We start from the raw sequence: 21,117 nt of genomic DNA, 5'->3' as shown, positions 1-21,117 counted from the left end.
AGTTAGTTAAGGACTCCCTACGATGTAAAAACTAAGGCAACAGTCAAATTATACCTTTGCAACAAAAACTCTGAAAGCAATTCATAATCCGGTGTTCGGCATTAACAGATGCGCTAAGAAACAGGAGCATGGGACGTGCTATCGGTGGAAAGCAGTTGAGGAGAGAGCCCGGGTGAGGGGGTCAGAAGGTTTCCCGCTGCACCGCCATATAGGAGCCAAGACATAGATTACCCTGGGAGGTCACAGTCTGGAGACTTTCAAGAAATAAATTCCAGCAAGCTCTCCAAGGCAAACGCAGTCTGTGATTTTACAGAACTACCTGGAATGAGATGTTAAATCTTGAGTGAGATATGAATCCAGGCTGCGGTGACAGTCGCTGGGTCACTCCGGTGGACCAGAGCGCCTGAGAGGGCTTTTCCATTTCCTACCCACCTCCAGCCTGAAATCGGAGCAATTTCTCAGATTCGTAAAGCATTTTGTGCTTTTGTGGAAAGCGTGCTCGGCAAGAATCTTAAAAGACGGTTTGTCATGGTGCCTTCATTCTGTAATGAACGGGGACACGGAGAGGAGAGAAGTTTGATGACTTGCCCAAGAAAAAAAGTTAATTATGAGGCAGAGACTGAGAATTCCAGGCTCTGGGATTCTGACACAGCCTCAGGTGCCTGAGAAGTGAGGTCAAATCCCCATAGTAGGAGAAGGCTTGTTTGGGTTTTTTAAGGAGTATGTGGTGTGGGGAGCGGGGGGTGGGGGGTGGTGGTGGTCAGAAATAAGGGAGGAGAGAAAGATGAGGAAAAGAAGAAAAGAAGAGAAAGAACTGTCGCTCAGTGGGTTAATCCACTGCCTTCAGCTCAGGTCATGATCCCAGGGTCCTGGGATCGAGTCCCACATCGGGCTCTCTGCTCAGCGGGGAGCCTGTTTCCTCCTCTTTCTCTCTGCCTGCCTCTCTGCCTACATGTAATCTCTCTCTGTCAAATAAATAAATAAAATCTTAAAAAAAAAAGAAGAGAAAGAACTGTCTTAGCGATCAAACACAGCAACAAACACTGCCCTCCCCATCTCTGTCCTTTCAAATACCTAACACAGACACCTCGACAGTCAGATGACACACTCCGGGACACAGGCTGCCGGGCTGCCAATTTCAGGTCTTTTTCTAGCTGTGTAACCTAGAGCATATGGAGAAACACCTGTAAACATCATTTTCCTCATGACACAATGGGGAATTAAAACGGCACCTTCTTTGTATGGTTGTTGTGGAGAGTAAAGGTTACTGGAGGTCAAGTGTTTAGAGCCGGGTGCTCAAAGGATATTAATAATTCCTTGATGCTATTATCATTTAGTTTTGTACTTATACTCACAGAAGGGAAACCCACCTAGGGAAAAAGACACTAACATGGACGATTATAATGGTAAACGAGACCCTAACTCACAGGGTTACCAGGCTGTTGTTTGTATTTTGTGGAAGGGGTGCTATTTTTCACTTCCGTGCTTCAAGGTCCCAAGCCAGAAATTCAGAATTAGAATTATTAATTATTATGTTGTAGAATGCAAAGCATTCCAAAGAGCTCTGATTGCTGGAGGATTCAAAAACATATATTTGACCTTTCTTTGGCTGCCTTGAAGGTCAAAGCCCAGGGTCCTCTTAAGTGAGCGTGTCTGATTAATGGCTGGGCTCATGCTACACATGCCCGCCGGGCCTCAAGCCTTCGCCACTGCCTGGCTATCTGTCTTTCTAGATGTTTAGCTATATCTCACCTACAACACAAGCTGCCCTCATTCCAGAGCTAATGTTATTTTTGAGATATCTGGGCTCAAGTCCCCCAAAATGTGTTTCTAATTTATAGAAGCCCAGTGGAGGTAAAGAGCACAGTCCCTGGAATCAGAGCAACCTGTATTAAATCACGAGCGTGTGACCTTTAGCAAGTGAGTAACCTTCTCTGAGCGTCTGTTTGCCCACCTGTGAGATGGAGACATGACTACCTTTCCTTCAAGTTGGGGTTAAGGTGACAGGATAGATACAATGGCAAGTGGCACAGAGCCTGTGCATGGCCTCCTTCTGCAGAATGCTCCCTTGCCACCTTTCCCCGGCAGCCTTATTCCACACTGGAGCTGTTCCCCATACACTTGGGGCTCACTTGCATAACTGTCCATGGTGCCCACACGATGCTGTTCATGCAGGGATTAGGCAAGCTGCTGCCACTGCTTTCTGAGGGTGCCATACAGGAGTTTCCCTGACATCCATCTCCCTGCCCGGCTCAGACTCTGAGCTGGAAGGGAATCTTCTCATGGAGAGAACTTTAAAGTCTCTCTCCTATCCACAGTGTGTGGGAAGGCTGAATCTGCTCAGTTACTATGCCCTGAGCAGAGAAACAACAGTTCGAGGGTACCCAGGCTGGAGGGACAGAAAGATGGCATTGCACATCCCTAGCCGGTGCACATACAGAGCACAGAGGAGAGACGCAGAGCTTCCCACAGAAATCATTCTGTAACACTCAGGTCTCAAGTGCTCTCCCTTAGGGCAGAGAAAGGAGGAAGCTCAAGTTAAAAATGTACTTTGCCACAGCAGCTAGTTAGTCCCTAAGGGACCAGAACACCACTGAACAGGTTCCAAAACGAATCAAACGTACTATTAAGGCCCCAATGATTAAGAATCATGCCTTGTTTTTTGTTTGTTCATTTGTTTTTGGTTTTGGTTGTTTTTTTGTTTGTTTGTTTTGTTTTGATTTTTTGGTGGGAAGGAACAAGAGATTAATATTAGAACCCACTGCAGGCCTTAGCAATTTCTTCACAATGTTACATTTAAAATTTATTTTAATAAAGCATGGGTTCATCAGCTCTCAAATTGTTTTCATTTCTTTTATAAAGTTCTTAGTTTAAAAAAAATTCTAAAAATTGATCACTTTTTTCCGAAAACTATCAGTTGAGACTCTACAATGCACTAAGCAGTCTCTTAGGCAGTTCACACAGAAAAATAATCAGAACACATAATGTCCCTCCATCTTATGAAGCTTATTTTTTAGTGGAGATACAGAAAACATTAAACAAAAGTACAAAAAGTTAGATGATAGTAAGCGTTACAGGGATAATTAAGAAAGCTAAGCAGTACTGGGGGAGGGGTTACTATTTACATTTATGGTAACTATGAGGCCTAATGGATTGACATTTGGACAGACACACAGAGGGACAGATAGAGAGCAGGCCAGGCAGGTGTTGGGGGTGTTAAGTATTCAGGGCAAAGGGAACAGCTTAGTGCAAAGACCCTGACATAGGACCATACCTTGCATGTCCAGGAATCACAAGGAGGCCAGATGAGTCAGTGGCTGAATCACAGGAGATCACAACAGAAAGCTCAATGAACATCAGTTCTAGGGGATTTAGGATATAAAGTACTTTGTTTTTTCACTCAGAAATGAAGAGACGCTGGAACATTTTATGCTCAAGAGTGTCCTATGTCATTTAGGTTTTAATAAGATCTTTCTAACTGCTGTGATGAGGAAAAGAGACCAGAGGGTTGGACAAGTAATGATGAAAGCAGACAGACCGGTGGAAAGCTATTATAGTAAATCAGATATGAAATGGATGGTCCCCTCAACCCGTGCGATGGAAGTCAAGGTGTGAGAGAGGTCGACTCTCCCAATCATCAGTGGCCTGAGCAGATTCTGCAGAGCAAAGGCAAGATCTTTGTCCAAAGAAGACAAAACTGGGGCAGCCTGTCTTTCACTCTTCTACAGAATAAGGAATTAGGGAAGCCTGTTTTCTGGCAACAACGTGAACTATGTTTGTATGTATTTTCTCTGCCTGGAATTATTTTCCCCATTAATAAATTGGTAACTCCTAGTTGGCCTCCAAACCTCAGCTGAAATGTCTCCTGAACAGAGAATTGTTTTGTAATAGATGTCCCTCTCCCACGCCCGTCTAGGTTAGATGCCCTTATTAGTTTCCTAGGGCTGCCACAGCGAATCACTGCTGACCTGGTAAGTTCCAACAAACACAAGAAATGATCTCTCCTCAGTCTGAAATCAAGGTGTTGGCAGGATTCGTTTCTTCCAAAGGCACTGAGGGAGCATGTGTTCCATGCCTCTCCTTAGCTCCTGTCGGCTGCCAGAGATTCTGGGCGATAGGAGACAAAGTCCCATCTCTGCCTTCATCTTTACAAGCCCTTCCCCAGGAGAAAAGGAGTCATTTTTCTCTCATCTAGTGACACCAACCACCGGCTTTAGAGTCCATGCTAAATCCAGCATGATACCACCTTGATATCCTTAACAAGATCTGCAAAGACCCTATTTCCAAAGGTCACATTCACAGGTATTCTGGGGGAGGGGACTTAGAATATCTTTTGGGGGCTACCATTCAACCCATTATAGGTCTCCTCCTTGATTCCTCCAGAGGACCATTGGCACATTTCATCCTAGCACTTACCATGATGTCCTCTGTCTTCTTGCTAATTGGTTTGTGCTAATAGGTTTGAGCTTCTCTAATAGTCCTTCATCTCTCTGTCTCTAGTTCCGAGCACAGTTCCTGGTACACAATACATACTCAATTGTTCCTTATTGAATACATAAGTTACAAATCATAGAGCAGACTTCTAAAACCAGCAAAAGATTTAGCTGACTATCACCAGGCTGTTTAAACTTCGGTCTGGTGAGGACACTCAAGTATTTGCATCTAATGCTGGGCTTTTACAAATGTTTTGGCTTCTCATTTCTTCAACAGAACGGAATACAGGGTAAATGGAATTATACACCTACGCACTGAGCAATGGAGATTTTTTTTTTTTTTTTGAGATTTTATTTACTTATTTGAGAGAGAGAGAGAAATAGCATGCACAAATGGGTAGAGGGTTGTAGGGAGAGGGTGAAGCAAGTCTGCTCAGAGGGAGCTGGACAAGGGGCTGGATCCCAGAACTCTGGGACGATGACCTGAGATGAGGGCAGACACTTAACTGAGCCACCCAGGCACCCAGAGAAGAAGAAAAGAATTCTTAACCACAAGAACAGGGGCATTAGTTCAATATTCATTGTTTTAAAACTTTTAAATAAAATCTACCTCAACAGTTAAATCATTTACTTTTTTTTTTTAAATTTTATTGATTAATTTGGGTGAGAGAAAGAGAGAGAGATGGAAATCACAAGGGGATGAGGAGGAAGGAGAAGGAGAAGGAGAAGCAGACTCCCAGCAGAGCAGAGAGTCCAACCCAAGTCAGATTCCAGGATTTAGATCATGACCTGAGTCGAAGGCAGAGGCTTAACTAGCTGAGCCACCCAGGTACCCCGTCCTTCTTTCATTAGCCATTCATGGTGCTGTCATTTTCTGCTTGCTATTTTTCAAGCATGGAATCAGAACCCTTCAACAACCAAAATGTCAACTTATCCAGTAGTCAGACCCAAGAAATTACTGGAGTGGGAAAATAGTTTCAAAGCAGTAAGCGCGAGAGAGAAAAGATAACCAGGTGACATGAAGGAGATTATCAACCCAAAGTGTGTTTTGATTGTGTCTCAACTCAGGAAAAAGGAACTGATGATCACTAGCTGAGAACCTGAGAAACAGGAGACAGGAAAGGGAAGGGAGAGCCGCAAAGATTGGCTATACAACAAAAGCCATGCTGAAGATGGGAAGCAGGGTGTAGAGGGCTGATGACGTTTTCCAACATGGAGATGAGAAGAAGACGGAGAGAGAAGACAGACAGAGGGGAGCCAGTCTCTCAAACTAGGAGTGCCCTGAGTTCATGGGAGCAAACTCCTGGGCATGACTGCAGAGACATCCCACTATCCATCAGCCTTGTGAAATCCTATGACCACGCAGAGGCAGCAAGTAAAAGGATGGTCTTATTTCAAGAGCCACAGAGAAAATGCTAATGATTATTATCTAGCAGATTATATAAAACATCTAATGAAAAGTCAAATCAATTCCTATTCCTTTTACTGGCTTCATAGGGCATTACTGTAATCAGTAGTATCAGATAGATACTGAGGACACACGGAACATGTAGGGGCTCAGACTAATCCCCACTACAGTAGAGCATCAAGCTTAACTGTGATCCAATTATTTGCTTAGCCCTACCCTGTTGCCTTACAAAGCAGCAAACACAAAAAGGAACCTCTATCATCAAAGACAATCTAATACATACATTCCCAAACTCAAAAGATGAAAATCAGTCTGTACCTTTGGGTCACTATGAAATCAAAGGGGAAATATTTTCCTTAAAAAAATACAATAGAGTACATTCTGCGGTGTTTTCTTTTCCCCAAAAGAATTTCAGAATTTCAAAGCCTTTAGATAAAAACAACAATAACCAGAACACTATGCAATGTCAAAGCCATTTTCTAGGGGTTCCAGCAACTTCTTCTGAATTGTAGTGCATTCACTGAACAGTTTTTCATGCTGATAAAACTAAGGCCGATGCTGCCGATACTTGCCAAACAGATTCAGGCAGGTGCTGGTGAGTTACACGTCCCCAAAACTCTAGAGAATGGATAGGCCGACTAGTCTCAGATGTGTCAATGCTGCCAACTTCTATAAAAAAAATAAATCACTGATGAGTGGTAAATTTCACCAGTTAAAGTCTTCTACAGAATCACATATATACCTTCTGCTTTCAAAGCAAAAATAATGCATTCTTCCTGCTGTATTCCTTTAACACTCATCTAAGAGCTGTGAGTCCAAATGAATGTCACCCTCCATCATTCCACATGCACAATCTGTCACTGTTTCCTTGTGTCCCCTCCTCTCCATTTCACTGCTACTTGTTCAGACACACATCATTTCCAAGTACCTCACTCCTTTGCCTGAAGACTTCCAAGACTCATGATCATCCCAGATGTCTTCCTTGGAATGCTACATGAAGCCATCATGATCTGCCTCCACTCTGATTTTCCTTAAGTTTTTTTTTTTTTGTTTTCAATATTCCTCAATATGTTTTAACGGATTCTATCATAAACAAAATTCTCCTTTAGATTACTTTACTATTTCACATGATTCTCCACCCTGTAATGTCCTTCCCTCACTTATCAATTCATTCTTCAAGACCCAGTTCAAATGACACAGATATTTCCTCTTCCTTGTTACCCTGAATCTTTTCTGTGATCATAGCCTTTTAATCCCCCCGCAAATGCTATAAGGCGGGTGTATTACTTCAACATTATAAACAGAGGCCTGAAGAGGACAAATGCCTTTCAACTTCACACAGCTCTTGAGAGGTGAGGTGACTCTCACATTGTTTTGGAAAGACTGATGTATGGCTCCCAAGCTTACAAAGCTTACCCTGAAATCCTCATTTCTGCCTTTTTCTCAGTGCCCAGAACATGGCCTGCTATACATGAGGTAAGTGGACAGTGTGTGTCTTTAATGACTGGAAGGATGACAAGTACAAAGAACCTTCTTTGCTCTAACCCCTACTCCCTTGTTTGTGTCTTTCCTCTTACATCCAAAGTCTTCATCATACTGAAGAGACAAAACCAAAGTTTGGGAAATAGCTTGATCATGTTTCTACCTCCTAACATTACTTTACTGATTCCATCAAAGGAAAAGGATCTTACTAGAAGCAGAAAGATGACTCCTTGGAGATAGGTCTGCCCACCCTGCATAGCAATACTTCACTGTGCCCCTGAGCCCCCCGTGGAAGCGGGTCATCTCAGGACCCCATGCTCGGCCATATCCCTGTTGTTTCTACCTGTTCAGATTGTAAGTTTTGTCCTCCCTCTCTTTCCAGCTCTTAAGAGTTTAACCTTCTGAACCATTTATCTCCAGTATATCCCGGCTACTCCTCAGATCCGTCTTACTCCGTAGGCTCTACCTACCACCACTGGCAGGGTAAAGCACTTGGGAGGCAGGCTGCCCTCAGGCTCCCAGAACTCTGTCTGGAAATACCGTGCTTAGCTCAGCTCAAAGCTTCTTCCCCCTTTTTTATCATTCATTCATTAATTTAGAAGATTTATTTATTTATTTATTTTAGAGAGTGAGCGAGCGAACGTGCGTGGGAGGAGAAGCAGAGGAGAGACAGAATCTCAAGCAGACTTCCTCACTGAGCACGGAGGCTGACTGGGGGCTCAATTTCACAGCCTTGAGACCATGACTTGAGTCAAAATTAAGAGCCAGGTTCTCAACCGACTGAGCCACCCAGGTGCCCCAAATTTATTTATTTGAGAGAGAGAGAGAGACTGAGCGTGCGATCGAGCACACACATGAAGGGGAGGGGCACAGGGAGAGAGACACTCAAGCAGGCTCCACGCAGATCTGTGCTGAGCCCAAGGCGGGGCTGGATCTCACAACCCTGAAGTCACGGCCTGAGCCAAAAGCCAAGAGTCACGCACTTAACTGACTGTGCCACCCAGGTGTGCCTTAGCTCAAAACTCCTAGGGAGAGAGATTAAATGGAAAGAAATTTCTTGTTAGCAATAATGACTCAGCGCTTAATGTTATGTGTGTCTAGAATTCTGTTACAAGTTAAAATTGAGTATCTTTGGGGAAATAGCATCTTTGGTGAATATCTTCTTCTTTTTTATTCCTTAAACAAGCCAAGTTCTTTCCCAGTTCAGGGTCTCTTCATTTGTTACTCTCTTTGCCTAGAATAGTCTTGTGAGTTGACTGTGGAAAGATAGATTGGAGTTTCTCAGGTGAGTAAGAGGGAGCAAGGCATTTTAAGGCATATAATGAATATGCCGTTGTTTTTACCTGTGCGGCATCTCTTTGCCATTGACAGTAGCACCATGTACTCTAATGTCCCAAATCCCTCTTATCCCTGCTCTTAGTTCTTGTGGCTTAGGCTGAGTTCACTGCATGCCCTGTTCTAAGAATGGACATATATGACTAAGCCACTTCAAAGGGAACAATTTAAATATGTTATATTACATTTTATGTTATATTTTATTATTTTAATATATTTATTATATATTGCATTATGTTATATATTATATACTATTTATATATATTTTATAATATATAATATATTACAATATACAATATTATAATATATAATTATATATTATAATATATATTATACAATATATTACACAATATATAATATAATAATATATAATAAAATATATAATAATATAATATACAATATATAATAACATATTATTATATATTATAATATTGTATATTGCAATATATTATTATGTATTGTATTATATCTTGTAATATACTGTGATATTATATATTGTAATACTATATATAGTAATATATATTGTAATGTATATTATATATTAATAATACACTAATATATATTTTATTATATTATAGGGTTGGGGGTGGTAGGAAGTACTCTCATTTCAATGGACGTGCTTAACAGCTCTGAGTCTAAAACTGCCAATGGTCATCTTTCCATGTGAGAGCGGCCTGAGGAAAAAATCTAGCATACAAAAATTTAGACTGAAGGAATGGGGAGAAAGAGAGAGCAGTTTTCTTCACGTTAATTCAGAAACCTTGAGTCCAGCAAGGCCTTTTCTACTCCTGCATTGTCAGTTCAATGAGCCAATAAACTCCCTGATGTGCCTGAGCCAGTTTGAGTTGGGCGAGTATCACCTCAAACTGATCTGTTTTGTACTAAGACAGCAAAAAACAGGCTTTGGGGACTTCAACTAACTCAGTATTGGTGGAACTGAAAGTACTAAGAGAAAAGTGACAGGAGACAGGAGAGGAGAGAGGTGGAAGTAGACTGTGAGCTTAAGTGGACAGAAACTCATGTGGTAGAGCACGGTGCCTGTGATTGCTACTGCTCCTGATACAGACCTTCCGGATGAGGTGTGGAGGGCTGCAAACAGTTCAGAGCACACCACCAGCCACCTGAAGAAATGGCTCTGAATCATGAAGAAGCCACTGGGAGAAGACATCTCTTTGAGTAAGATCATTGTGAGCAGTCAGCAAACCCACACTGCCCCAGATGTCACATAATGTTGATCCTACATGCTCGAGTAGGTGGGAAACTGTTCAGTAGTGTGAAATACAAAATGGCTTACAATAAAACCAGAATCTGTGGTCAGAAGGTATGTGTTCATGTCCCCAGGATCTCTGATCATATCCCAACCAGGTGGCCATGGGAACATCACTTAGGATTTATGAAACAGAGGGAACACCCCCCCACCCACCACCCTGTCAACTTCCCAGAGTTCCAAAGAGGTCCCACTAGGATATGGATATGGAAATGCTTGAAAACTATAAAGCTCTATGCAAGTCTGTGACTGCTAATCTTGTCAGGAGATCAGGGATTGAGGATAGATTTTGACATTCATTTTCTCTGTGAGACTGATAAAGTCATTAAATTCTTGGGATCTCATTTCACTTCTTTCTAAGAAGAGACTGAAACTCCACAGTATTGAGATGTTCCTTCCAACTATAACATTATTTCAGTAATTCTCCAAGTCTTCACTCCCCTTTCGTGGAAAGATGCCAATTGCCCAAATTAACAAAGTGGCAAATTGGGATTTTCTGGAAGGCAAAAGCCAAGCTACTTCTGAATTTAGAGCCCAATCACAGGGAAGTGCCAGAGCCAGCAGCACTTAGAGCAACAACAATGAAAACAGAAGCATAATTCCCAGTGTTAATTCTGAACAAATAAGTTAAATTTGCATCAACTATTTGGTCTAATAAAGCAGTTAGTTCATTGTGCATTCTTTGAGAAATACTTCCATAAAAATTATTAAAATTAAACTTCTGGCACTTAACAGATTAAATTACAAAGATAATTCACTTACAGTTGAAACATCATTCCCTGGAGAAGCAGAATTACTGAGGTGTTCATAATACAACAACTATCATTACATAGCATTTTCACAGCCAAAAATTGCTTTTAAATTCACCAAAACACTGTGATAAGGCAATCAGACATCATCCCCATTGCAGAGGTAAGAACACTGATGCTCTGCACAGAACCTAACTTGCACTGAAAACACACAGTAGGAGGAACAGGTGGAAATTTTAATTTTCGGTGTTTTGCCTTCCAAAGCTACATTAGGCTGTACTCCCTCAAGGTGGCCACTGTACCAGGCTTACCACTAGGTGCTACTGCTTTTCACTTTATGTTAATACACAGTGGAGACTGAGGAGTTTTTGAATAGGGGGTAAAAAACAAACAAACACAACCCCAAAACATAAAAAAAAGGTGTTAAGAAAGGTCTAGACCAGCCAAGTGCCATTCAGCACAGTTCCGATGAGTTTGCTGTCTGGGTTTACACAACCAAATACACACGATGCAATACTATTGTTTCTACACCAGATTTCAGGCCCAGCGCCCACATGTGTGATTGATGGAACTCAATTAATACTGCTCTCTGCTGCCTGATTTCTTAGTGACATCGAGTTATCTCAGCATGCTACAGCTGCCCTGAAATCTCTTCACCAGCTCCTGCTACAATTGGGTATTGATTGGAAAATTCTATTACTGTACTTAGTTACACAGCTTTCAATAAACAGGTCACAGACGGCACTGTGGCTGGCTCAAGGAGAGCTAAAAGACTGGAGGGCAACAGAATATCTGAGAAAATGAGCAAGAGGTCTTCCATGCTCAGGCAGAATGCATGGATCTCCTTATTGCCAGGTGACCTGGGAATTTAGTAATATAGACTTGCCTCTGGGCCCTAAATGACGCACACCTGCTGGATACAAAATGGAAAATATTTAACAGCAACCTGACTGGACTTCAAATTAAAATAAGAATAAGGCATCGGCATGTGATGTTTGGAGGAGCGAACACTGTCGGTTGAATTAACATGGAGCAAGCTCCTTATCCTAGGCACTGGAGATACTGAGAAATCTAAGATGGGATTCTCATTACCAAGAGTTAACAAATTACAACCCACAGACCAAATCTGGCCTGCTATCTACTTTTGCGAATCAGGTTTTATTGGAATACGGTCAGGGTCATTTACGTAATGTCTTGGGCTGTTTTGCTGGGATGGCAGAACTGAAGAGTTGAGACAGAGGCCACGTGCCCCACAAAACTAAAGTATTTATGACCTGGCTTTTTACAGAGAAACTTTGCTGACCCATGAGCTAGACTACTGTGGGAGCAACAGGTACTACCAGGTGATCTGAATATAATATTCTAAATTCCTGAGAGAGCACAAGATGATAAGACACCCTTAAGGAAGAGTACCAAGGCTTTCCATAGGCTTCCAGGAGGAGCCTAACAGCATTAGCTGTTTCAGAAAGGATGAACAGAGTTGGGTAAGGAAAGAAAGATAGAGAAAGAGACGGAAGCCACAATCAGAAGCATCTGTGCAAGAAAAACTGCAAACTTGTAGAACAAGATCATGCCAGTGCATGAAAATGTAACCTCCAAAGGAGCCCCCAAACTATCGCAGTCTCAAGGGAAAGGTAGGAACCTGGTCAGAGAGTCTAAAGACAGATATCTTTTGGAATGAAAAGGCAGTAACCTAGACAGATCTAGAGAGTATAGTGTAAGCGAAATGGAGCCATCAGAGAAAAACAAATACAATATGATTTCACTCATATGTGGAATTTAAGAAACAAACCAAATGAAGAAAAAAGGAGACAAACCAGAAGACTGACTCTTTACCATGTGGAACACACCGGTGGTTACCAGAGAGGATGTGGTTGGGGAGATGGGTGAAATAGGTGACGGGGCTTAAGGAGTCCACTTATGATGAGCACTGAGTAATGTACAACATTGTTGAATCACTACATTGTACACCAACATTAATAAAACACTGTGTATTAGCTATGCTGAAGCTAAAGAAAAAAAGAAAGTAAGTAAGTATGAATTGAAAGAGAAGATTACAAGCTTTGACTTTAGAGGTATTTCAGTGGTCCAAATGACAGATATTTGGGGTCTAGACTCTGTTGGCAGTAAAGGTTCCATCCAATATTATTAAAAGAAGGAGACTAGAGAAGGGGAAGATGGGCATTTTCCTTAAAAATGATGCTGACCAAAAACACAGCCACATCTCTGGTGGGCTTTTATGCACCTCATCTAAGCAGGAGCGTAGAAAAATCACTATGAAGCCTGTTTAGTAGATGCTGGATATAAAGGGAAGAGGAGAAAGAGACCTAAAAATGTGCCCTCTGCCAGACACTGTGCCAACTTCTTCATATACATACACTCTTATTCGACTCTACAGTTGCAAATAAATAACTCATTTCAAAATGAAGGAAAGGGTCTCCCTTGGGATTATAGAAATCAAGTCCCTGGTAGGGACCTTGGGACACGACAGCTGCTCAACAAAGTTTTGGTGTCTTCCCCCTGAGACGTTATTCTGACTGAATCCAACCAGAAGGGAAGGCTGTCTCATTCCTCAGATAATTTTATAGACCTTTCAGGTGCTCAGGATCCAGTGGAGATAGGCTGGAACTAGCATTGGCATCAGAGAGGTTATAGTCCATGCTACTGCTGGACATAACTCCCTTAGGGTAGTGGGATTATAGTTTGGAAGCAAAAATCAGAGATTTTGAGCAAATTTCATATTCTGACTATTAATATACACCAACCAGCTCATGTGGTCCCCTAACTGTGGAGCTCTTTGTAAACAATGAACAAAGAAAGTAAGATCTCAATTGGTTTCTTCTTTAAAAAAAAAAAAAAAAGTATTCTTAAATATACCAAGATTCTTTACTTGAAGCACTAAACTCCATGGGAGGCTGGTTGTTCTTTCCTTCAAACCCACATGGATTATACTGTCAAGTGTTAAAGTAATCAAACCAGGAAGCCATTAGACTGAGATGACATCAATCTCTGTGCCAGTGGAATACAGAAGCATGAAAACCTGAGCCAGAGTCAATTCCTGCAAATGCTTCAAGGTTAAGAAATCCAAACTTGACCAATCACAAATAGCCAAGTAGGCTTTCCCAAATAAGGTAAGCACTTAAGCTATAACCAGTCAAGTAATTTCCTTGTTTGGCTTCCACGTGTGCTCTACAAAAGCCTCTCCCTTAGTTTCTTCTAGCAAAGGACTGATCAATTCAAACTGGTATGTGCTCAAATCAACTCTCATAAATTTTAATGTGCCTCAGTTTATCTCTTAAGGGAGTGGGTTCCAAGAGCTAGCTGGTTTGGCAGTTAGCACAGTGTGGTGTACAAATAAGCACCTAATAAATGCCTTTTGACAGGGATAATGGCTTGGTCTGGGGAATAGTTTCAGCTACTGGCCGTGTGTACTTAGCTGGAGAAATTCTCTCTCCTTACCCTCTAGTATCAAATCACTCCCAATTAATATCATTCATCACATATACTCCAGACTCCCACAGTCATAAACCCTGATTACTTTGTCTGAATCACCAACATGGGGTCTTGTTTACAAATGCCTGAGCTCCCATTTGGAATAAGACTTCCCTTTGCCTGCCACAGATTCGTTTGTGAGAATTCAAAAATGTGTACAGACTATACTGAACAGGAATTCGTGCTTTTTTGGTGATGCTAGGAAGCCACACTGATAAACAGGCTCCCCATCGTTAATAATTTGTTTCACAGTTCTAGAAGCTTATGATGTGACTCTCTTTTTCCTGAACTCCTTCACAATACAGATGTATATTATGCAACATTCTGCCCTGTCGGATTCCTAGTGTTTTACCAATTAGACTGGTCTTGCTTAAAATCATGAGCTTTTCCAGGAAAAGGACAGATCCTGTCTCTCTATCTGAGTCAGCACTTAACCCAGGGATAACCACACACATATTAAAATCAAAATAGAAGTCAAAGTTATATTAGCTTACATTTATGGAAAAATAACCTGGTTCTGACAGAGAGTTGTTACAACTGAGTGAAAGCAAGAAAGAATGAGAGTGAGAAATAATGTAGAGAAATAAGTGTGTTGATTCGCCAGCACTTCAATAATAAAGTATCACAAACAAATGGCTTAAACTACAAAATTCTATCGTTTCACAGTTCTGGGGCTACAAGTTCAAGATCAAGGTATTGGCAGGTACTTTCCAAGGACTGTGAATGAGAATGTTTCAAGCCCTTCTCTCCTAGCTTACAGTGGTTTGTTGGCAAGCTTCGGCATTTGTGGGCTTGTAAAAATGTCACCCCAAACTCTGCCTTCATCTTCATATGATATTCTCTGTGTATTCAAATTTTCCATTTTAATAGGGATACAAGTCCTATCTGATGAGGGACCCACTCTATTCCATTATCACTTTACTTTAATTAATTACGTCTACAATGGTACTATTTTCAAATGAAGTCATGTTCTCAGATACCAGGGCTTAGGACTTCATGAATTTGGGGGGAATGCAATTCAACCCATAACGATAGCTGTGATATTATGGTATAACACAAAATATATATTTGGTGTTCATCCACAGTTCCTGGCACCTAATTCCTAAAGCCCTTGTAATTTCCTCTTTAATAGCTAGAGGAGCATCATTTAAAAAACACAGCTTTGTTCCCAGCTTCAGAGCATAAACATGAAATTGGTGTCCTTGGTTATTCATAACAAATTCCTTTCAATCACACCTAAGTTTATGTTAATGAGCCCTAAAGATGGGGCTGCCAAGAGGAACCAACCACATGATCAGCTGGATGAAACATTCAGCCCTGCTCCACTCCACCCTACCCCACCCCACCTCTAGGGAGGGGAGAGGAGCTGAAGATGGAGTTCAGTCACCAATGGCCAGCCAATGACTTCATCGACCATGCCTACACGAAGTCTCCATAAAAGCCCCAAAAGGACAGGGTTTGGAGAGCTTCCATGTTGGTAAACACATGCAAGTCCAGGAAGAGTGGAGCTCAGAGAGGGCATGGAAGCTCTGCACCCCTTCCTACACTGCCCTGTGCCGCTCTTCCATCTGACTATACTTGAGTTGTCCTCTTTTATAATGAATGAGTTATCCAGTAAGTAAATCCTTTTCCTGAGTTCTGGGGGCCACGTGAGCAAATTAACCAAACCTGAAGTTGGGGTTATGGGAACCTCTGATTTATAGCACAGGGGACAACCTGGACTTGTAATTGTCAGTTGAATTTGTGGTGAGAGGGCAGTTCTTTTAGGACTGAACCCTGAACCTGTGGGATTTAGCACTATCTCTAGGTGGATAGTATTAGTCATATAGCTGGTATTATAGAACCGCTTGGTATGGGACACCCCCTACACACACACACACACACACACACACACACACATTTTGTGACCAAAAATCTTAGGCGTATAGAAAGAGTCCATGAAGAAACATAGAAGTCCTTTGTTTATAGTAGGTAAAGCCAAACAACATTGTGCGCAATGATCTGACCATATCCTCCCACGAAAATACCAATGGTTTCTTGGTGACATGGGATAGGTTGGAAAGGCTGTATAGAACCTCCACATCTTAGAACAGCCTGTATGACAGGGAGAAAAATAAAACAATTTTTGGCTTATCGTGCTATAATTCCTATCTTCTTTTAATCAAAATTTACCCCAAGAAATATTATTCAGTAATTCTAGTTGATGTTACCCTGCCCCTGTAGAGGTAATGGGGAAACTAGAGCTTCCATGGGTCTAGTTGGGTTGGACTTAAGACATAGAAGCCGCTGCAGGTGCTTCCAGAGCCAGCATATACAGAAGGTCCCAAAGTTGGCACTTGGCCCCAAAACAGGTGAGAGAATCAACAAATTGTGACCGGTGGCTGGAATGTTAAGGCTGTGAGAATGATAGAAGCCATTGCCCAGCTATTCAAGCCAGGAAACTTGGCAAGTAGCCAAGGCCCAGAGAACAGATGGACCCAGATTGCCTGGGGAGGTACATAAACTAGGACTGGTAAACATGTATTTAAAAACACAGCAAAACATAATTATCAGCACTGGCATCAGTATGATGAAAACTAATGTAGAAATGAGTGAGCGTATTCATTTCCTAGGGTTGACATATTACCACAAACATGGTGGTTTGAGAGAACAGAAATGTATTCTCTCACAGTTTTGTAGGCTAGAAGTCTGGAACCAAGGTGGTGGCAGGGCCATACTCTCTCCAGTGGCTCTAGGGACCAATCCTTCATTGGCTGTTCCAGCTTCTAGCGATGGTGGTCAGCAAACCTCAGCATTCCTGGGCTGGAAGATGCAGAACTCAAATCACTGTCCCTGTTTGCACATTACCAAATTGCTTTGTGTCCCTGTCTTCACAGAGCTTTCCTCTTCAGTTATATTGGATTTGGGTCACCTTAATAACCTCATTTTAACATTTTAGCCTCATTTAATAAACTCATTTCCATGCGGATGGTTACATCTGTAGATTCTATTTCCAAATAAGGCAGCATTCACAGGTACTGGGTCGTTGGGGCTGCAACAATATTTGGGGCAGGGGCACAATTCAACCGGTAACAGTGAGGCCGAGAGGGACAGGGTTCTAAAAATGGATTTACTCCTGATTACTTCCTCCAGCTCGGGTATGTCTTTAGATCACTACAGACTGGGAATTCCGCCTCTATAAAATCCGGTAAGTGGCTCTTAATATTTTAAAGATGGACCCGTCTCCATAAAATGCATCAAACGAAATACATACAAATGTATCAGGGGGTTCAAGGGCCTCATGAAAGCCCATCCCTGGACCTATGAGACTGATCTCTGTCCCAACTGATCAAGATCGCTTCAGATTTTGCCACTTTACAGCTTTATTGTTTATTTTCATGCTTTATTAACATTCCATTCAAGTCTTACTAGCTTTTCAAAGTCCTTTGGCAGGGAAAGCTCTCTTTAGACATTGAAAAAAAAGAAAGGAAATGCTTCTTTCCTCCTTGCAAGACTATTAATGCCAGCCATTTCAAGGGGCAAATGTTGCTGTCTATTTTCTGAGAAGTCGGAGTATCTTTGTTCCTATAAGCCTGGGGTAAAATTTCATAAAACAGAAGAGCAGTCAGTGTCTACATCCACCCCTAGAAACTGGGCAAATAACCTCAGAAGCTTTGATAGATCCAAACCTTGTACCTTCTCCTGGACCAGATAATCTCACACATTTTAGGCTTCCCTCAGAACCCCCCATCAAGGCAGCAGAGTCTGAGAACCTCTGTCACAATATATATACCTACTTTAAGTATGCACAATGGGTGATCTTTTATGTTTTCACCAATGTCCTTCCATTGCAATTTCTCTTTCTAAAGCAGGATTACAGTTACTTCAATTCTGTAACTCATGATCTAACAAAGTGCTCTGATTAGCCATTTAGCAAATGCTACTAGTACATAATACACTACCTGTAGAAATTATATGATGTGCATTTGTTACAATACTGCACTGTCTGCTTATCACATCTCTCTTACAAGGTTAGAAATCATGTTTAATTCCTATATTTAACTCAATTCAGAAACCACTTGGCACAGAGTAACTACACCAGGACAAGGGTGAGGCAAGAGAAATATGTGAGGCACATAACTAAGGAGGCCCTCGCTCTCAGAATCACGCAAGCAGTCTTGCACAGTAAATATATAATTTGCCCGGTGGTGTCTGAACGAAGGGGAAACAAGGAAAAATGAAGGCATGCCAGCATTGGGAAAAAAAAAACAGGATGGGAAGAATGAAAAGCAGGAGACAACAAAGCTGGCTGGCATCAAGGAGAAAAGGAGAGATCATAGTTAAGGGTTCAGGGACATCATTCACCAATTAAGCAACAGATCTACATTTCTCAGCCTCCATGTCAGTTGGCTGGGGTCATGTGATGGTGTTAGCCAATGTATTGTGAGCAGAAGGGACAGGGAGCATAAGAGTCGGAGTGTCTTGTCTTCCCCTCCTTTCTGCTGTCACAGTGATCTCAGAAGCCCTGTGGAACACGTGGCATAACGATGAGATAGACGAGGGTAACGCAAGGCACATCGGGTATCATGAGAGTAAGAATTAAACTTTTATAGTCTAAGCTACTGAGATCACGTGCTTTACTACTGGAATGGAATAGTCTTTCTATCCTGATTAACAATGACACATCAGGTGTAATGAACAGAGTTATATAGGTTTTTCACATTATCTTTGATGGTAGGAGAGAAGAAGGATCCAGAGAACAACTTTTATCTTATCATGATATCAATTACATAGACTGACCAGTACTCCCAGGCTCCATCCATTTCAGGTCCAGTTTTAGGAAATACTGTGCTCGATGCTCCCAAGACAAGTACCTTGAAAACTGTCATTTTGTTGAGAAGCTCCTAAGCACCTCCCTTGTCCCAGCCTGCATGAAGACTTCTCTGCATTGAAACAACAGAAGAGTCCCTTCTCGAATCATCCTCTAAGGACCACATATTGTTTAACTGAGAATACTGAGTATTCACATGCAAAACTGATCTCCTATTTCGACCTACTTATCTCTTTATTTAAGCTTTACCCTATCAGAATCTCAATAAGATCTTCAAAAGGAGTATCTTCTATTTCCTGTGATTTTTGGAATTTAACATGTTCTTGCTATAATATCCTAATCCTTGAACCTAAATGTAATAACCTCAGCAATTAGAAGTCTTAGAGGGCCACCTGAGTACAGCAAAGAAAAGCAAGCAATAAGATTTTTTATAAGTTTAAATAGGAAAGATTTATTTTCATATCTGTTTAATATATGTATAGACTATGTATACAAGTATAAGACTAATTAAGTGCAGTGTCAAATCCAACAGAGAAGTATCTAGTTGACCTGAATCCTAGGACTGTCTCTGCCTGTTATAAGTAATGTGATCTAGAGCCAATCACTTAAACTATTTTTGTTTTTTGTTAGTTTTGTTTGTTCTTTAAGAATTTTGGGAGAACCAGGCAAGACTGAAAAGCACGATGGCAAGATCTTAAAATTCTGAATTGCACAGTCCTGATGATGAGGGAGCAAGAGGCTGGCTGAGGACAAAGCAAAAGCTGGCGCCTTGCACCCCCTCTTCACCCGCTCCCCTCCATATGTGTAGCATTCCTCAGGCACCCCTGACTGCCATAAAACGATAATTAGTTAACTTGCAGGGATCACAATCCTGCAGAACAGGAATCTCCCTTGCTCTACAGGTATCCTAGAGATCTAAACAGGGAGGTTACCTTATCAATAGCACAAATTTCCAGAGGCAAATAACTCTCATTTCCTGAAGCCCTAATGTCCCCCTCCCCACCATAAACTGGAGGAGACTGAGGTAGAAGGGAATGTAAATGACAGCAGGGTCATAATACCCCACTAAGAATCTCCCAACTATCTTGATGTTAATGCCTGACCTAAAAACGACATTGATCAAGCCATAAGGGCAAGGACTCCCCCCGGCACCTTGTAGGCCCACCTTAGCACATGAGAGCTCTGTTGAAATCTCCCATCCCTTCACCACCTCCCCCCAACCGTAAGGTACATAACATGCCTGCCCTCACAACTCGGGGCAGCCGCATCTCCGCCTGCCCACGGGTCCTGTCCCCGTGCTCTAATAAACCACCTTTTTGCACCAGCGACGTCTTAAGAATTCTTTCTTTAGCCGTCGGCTCCGAACCTCACCCCACCGAACCTGACTTAAGTTCTGGGACTTCATCACTGAGAATGCTTCCCCATTTACTGATTCTTGCTTCAATAAGTCACTGCCTCTACAACCTCAAGTGGCTCAGGTATGGGGGTAAGTTTGCTCCATTTGTAAGACTCAATAAAATAATCTATGTAAAAAGGTTTGACACAGAGCCTGGCTGATAGTAAATAGCAACTAAATGTGTTTCTCTAAGTGCAACACAGGTGCAGAGTGTTACTGTTACTCATATACACATACAAGGGTTCTAGTTATTATTCAGGGGCAAGTTTATGTGAAACTGAAGATTTGCTATCACAATCACAGTTCTGATAATAAAGGTCTTTGCTAAAGAATGCTGAAATACTTGTAATACATGGGATCATGTGCATTAGCTATTGTTATATAAATATCAGTTAATTTTGCATAGAACTAAGACAGGCTTGGTATACACTGCGGTAGGGCCTAATATTCAAAAGGAACAGAAGCAAGCTTAGCTTTGAGAGCGGAAGGCTTATGAATCTATTCCCTCTGCCTTTGAGCTTCATTGTGATTTGACGTAGGAATTGATCTGATTAAAACAGTATGTCCAGGGGCGCCTGGGTGGCTCAGTGGTTTAAGCCTCTGCCTTTGGCTCAGGTCATGGTCTCGGGGTCCTGGGATCGAGCCCTATGTCCGGCTCTCTGCTCAGCAGGGAGCCTGCTTCCCCCTCTCTCTCTGCCTGCCTCACTGCCTACTTGTGATCTCTCTGTCTATCAAATAAATGAAT

At 41.8% G+C, this 21,117-nt stretch overlaps 1 protein-coding gene across 2 annotated transcripts in view; it reads right to left on the bottom strand.

Moving 5' to 3' along the window:
- The window catches only part of NELL1 (neural EGFL like 1), an 830,042-nt gene that overhangs the window by 214,920 nt on the left and 594,005 nt on the right, over positions 1–21,117 (bottom strand). The gene's annotated exons all lie outside the window — the stretch shown is intronic.

The sequence above is a fragment of the Neovison vison genome, chromosome 7 (assembly GCF_020171115.1).
Source record: "Neovison vison isolate M4711 chromosome 7, ASM_NN_V1, whole genome shotgun sequence".
In the NCBI taxonomy this organism is placed as follows: Eukaryota; Metazoa; Chordata; class Mammalia; order Carnivora; family Mustelidae; genus Neogale; species Neogale vison.
The sequence above is the reverse complement of the archived record's forward strand: the minus strand, read 5'-3'. Positions and strand labels throughout refer to the sequence as shown.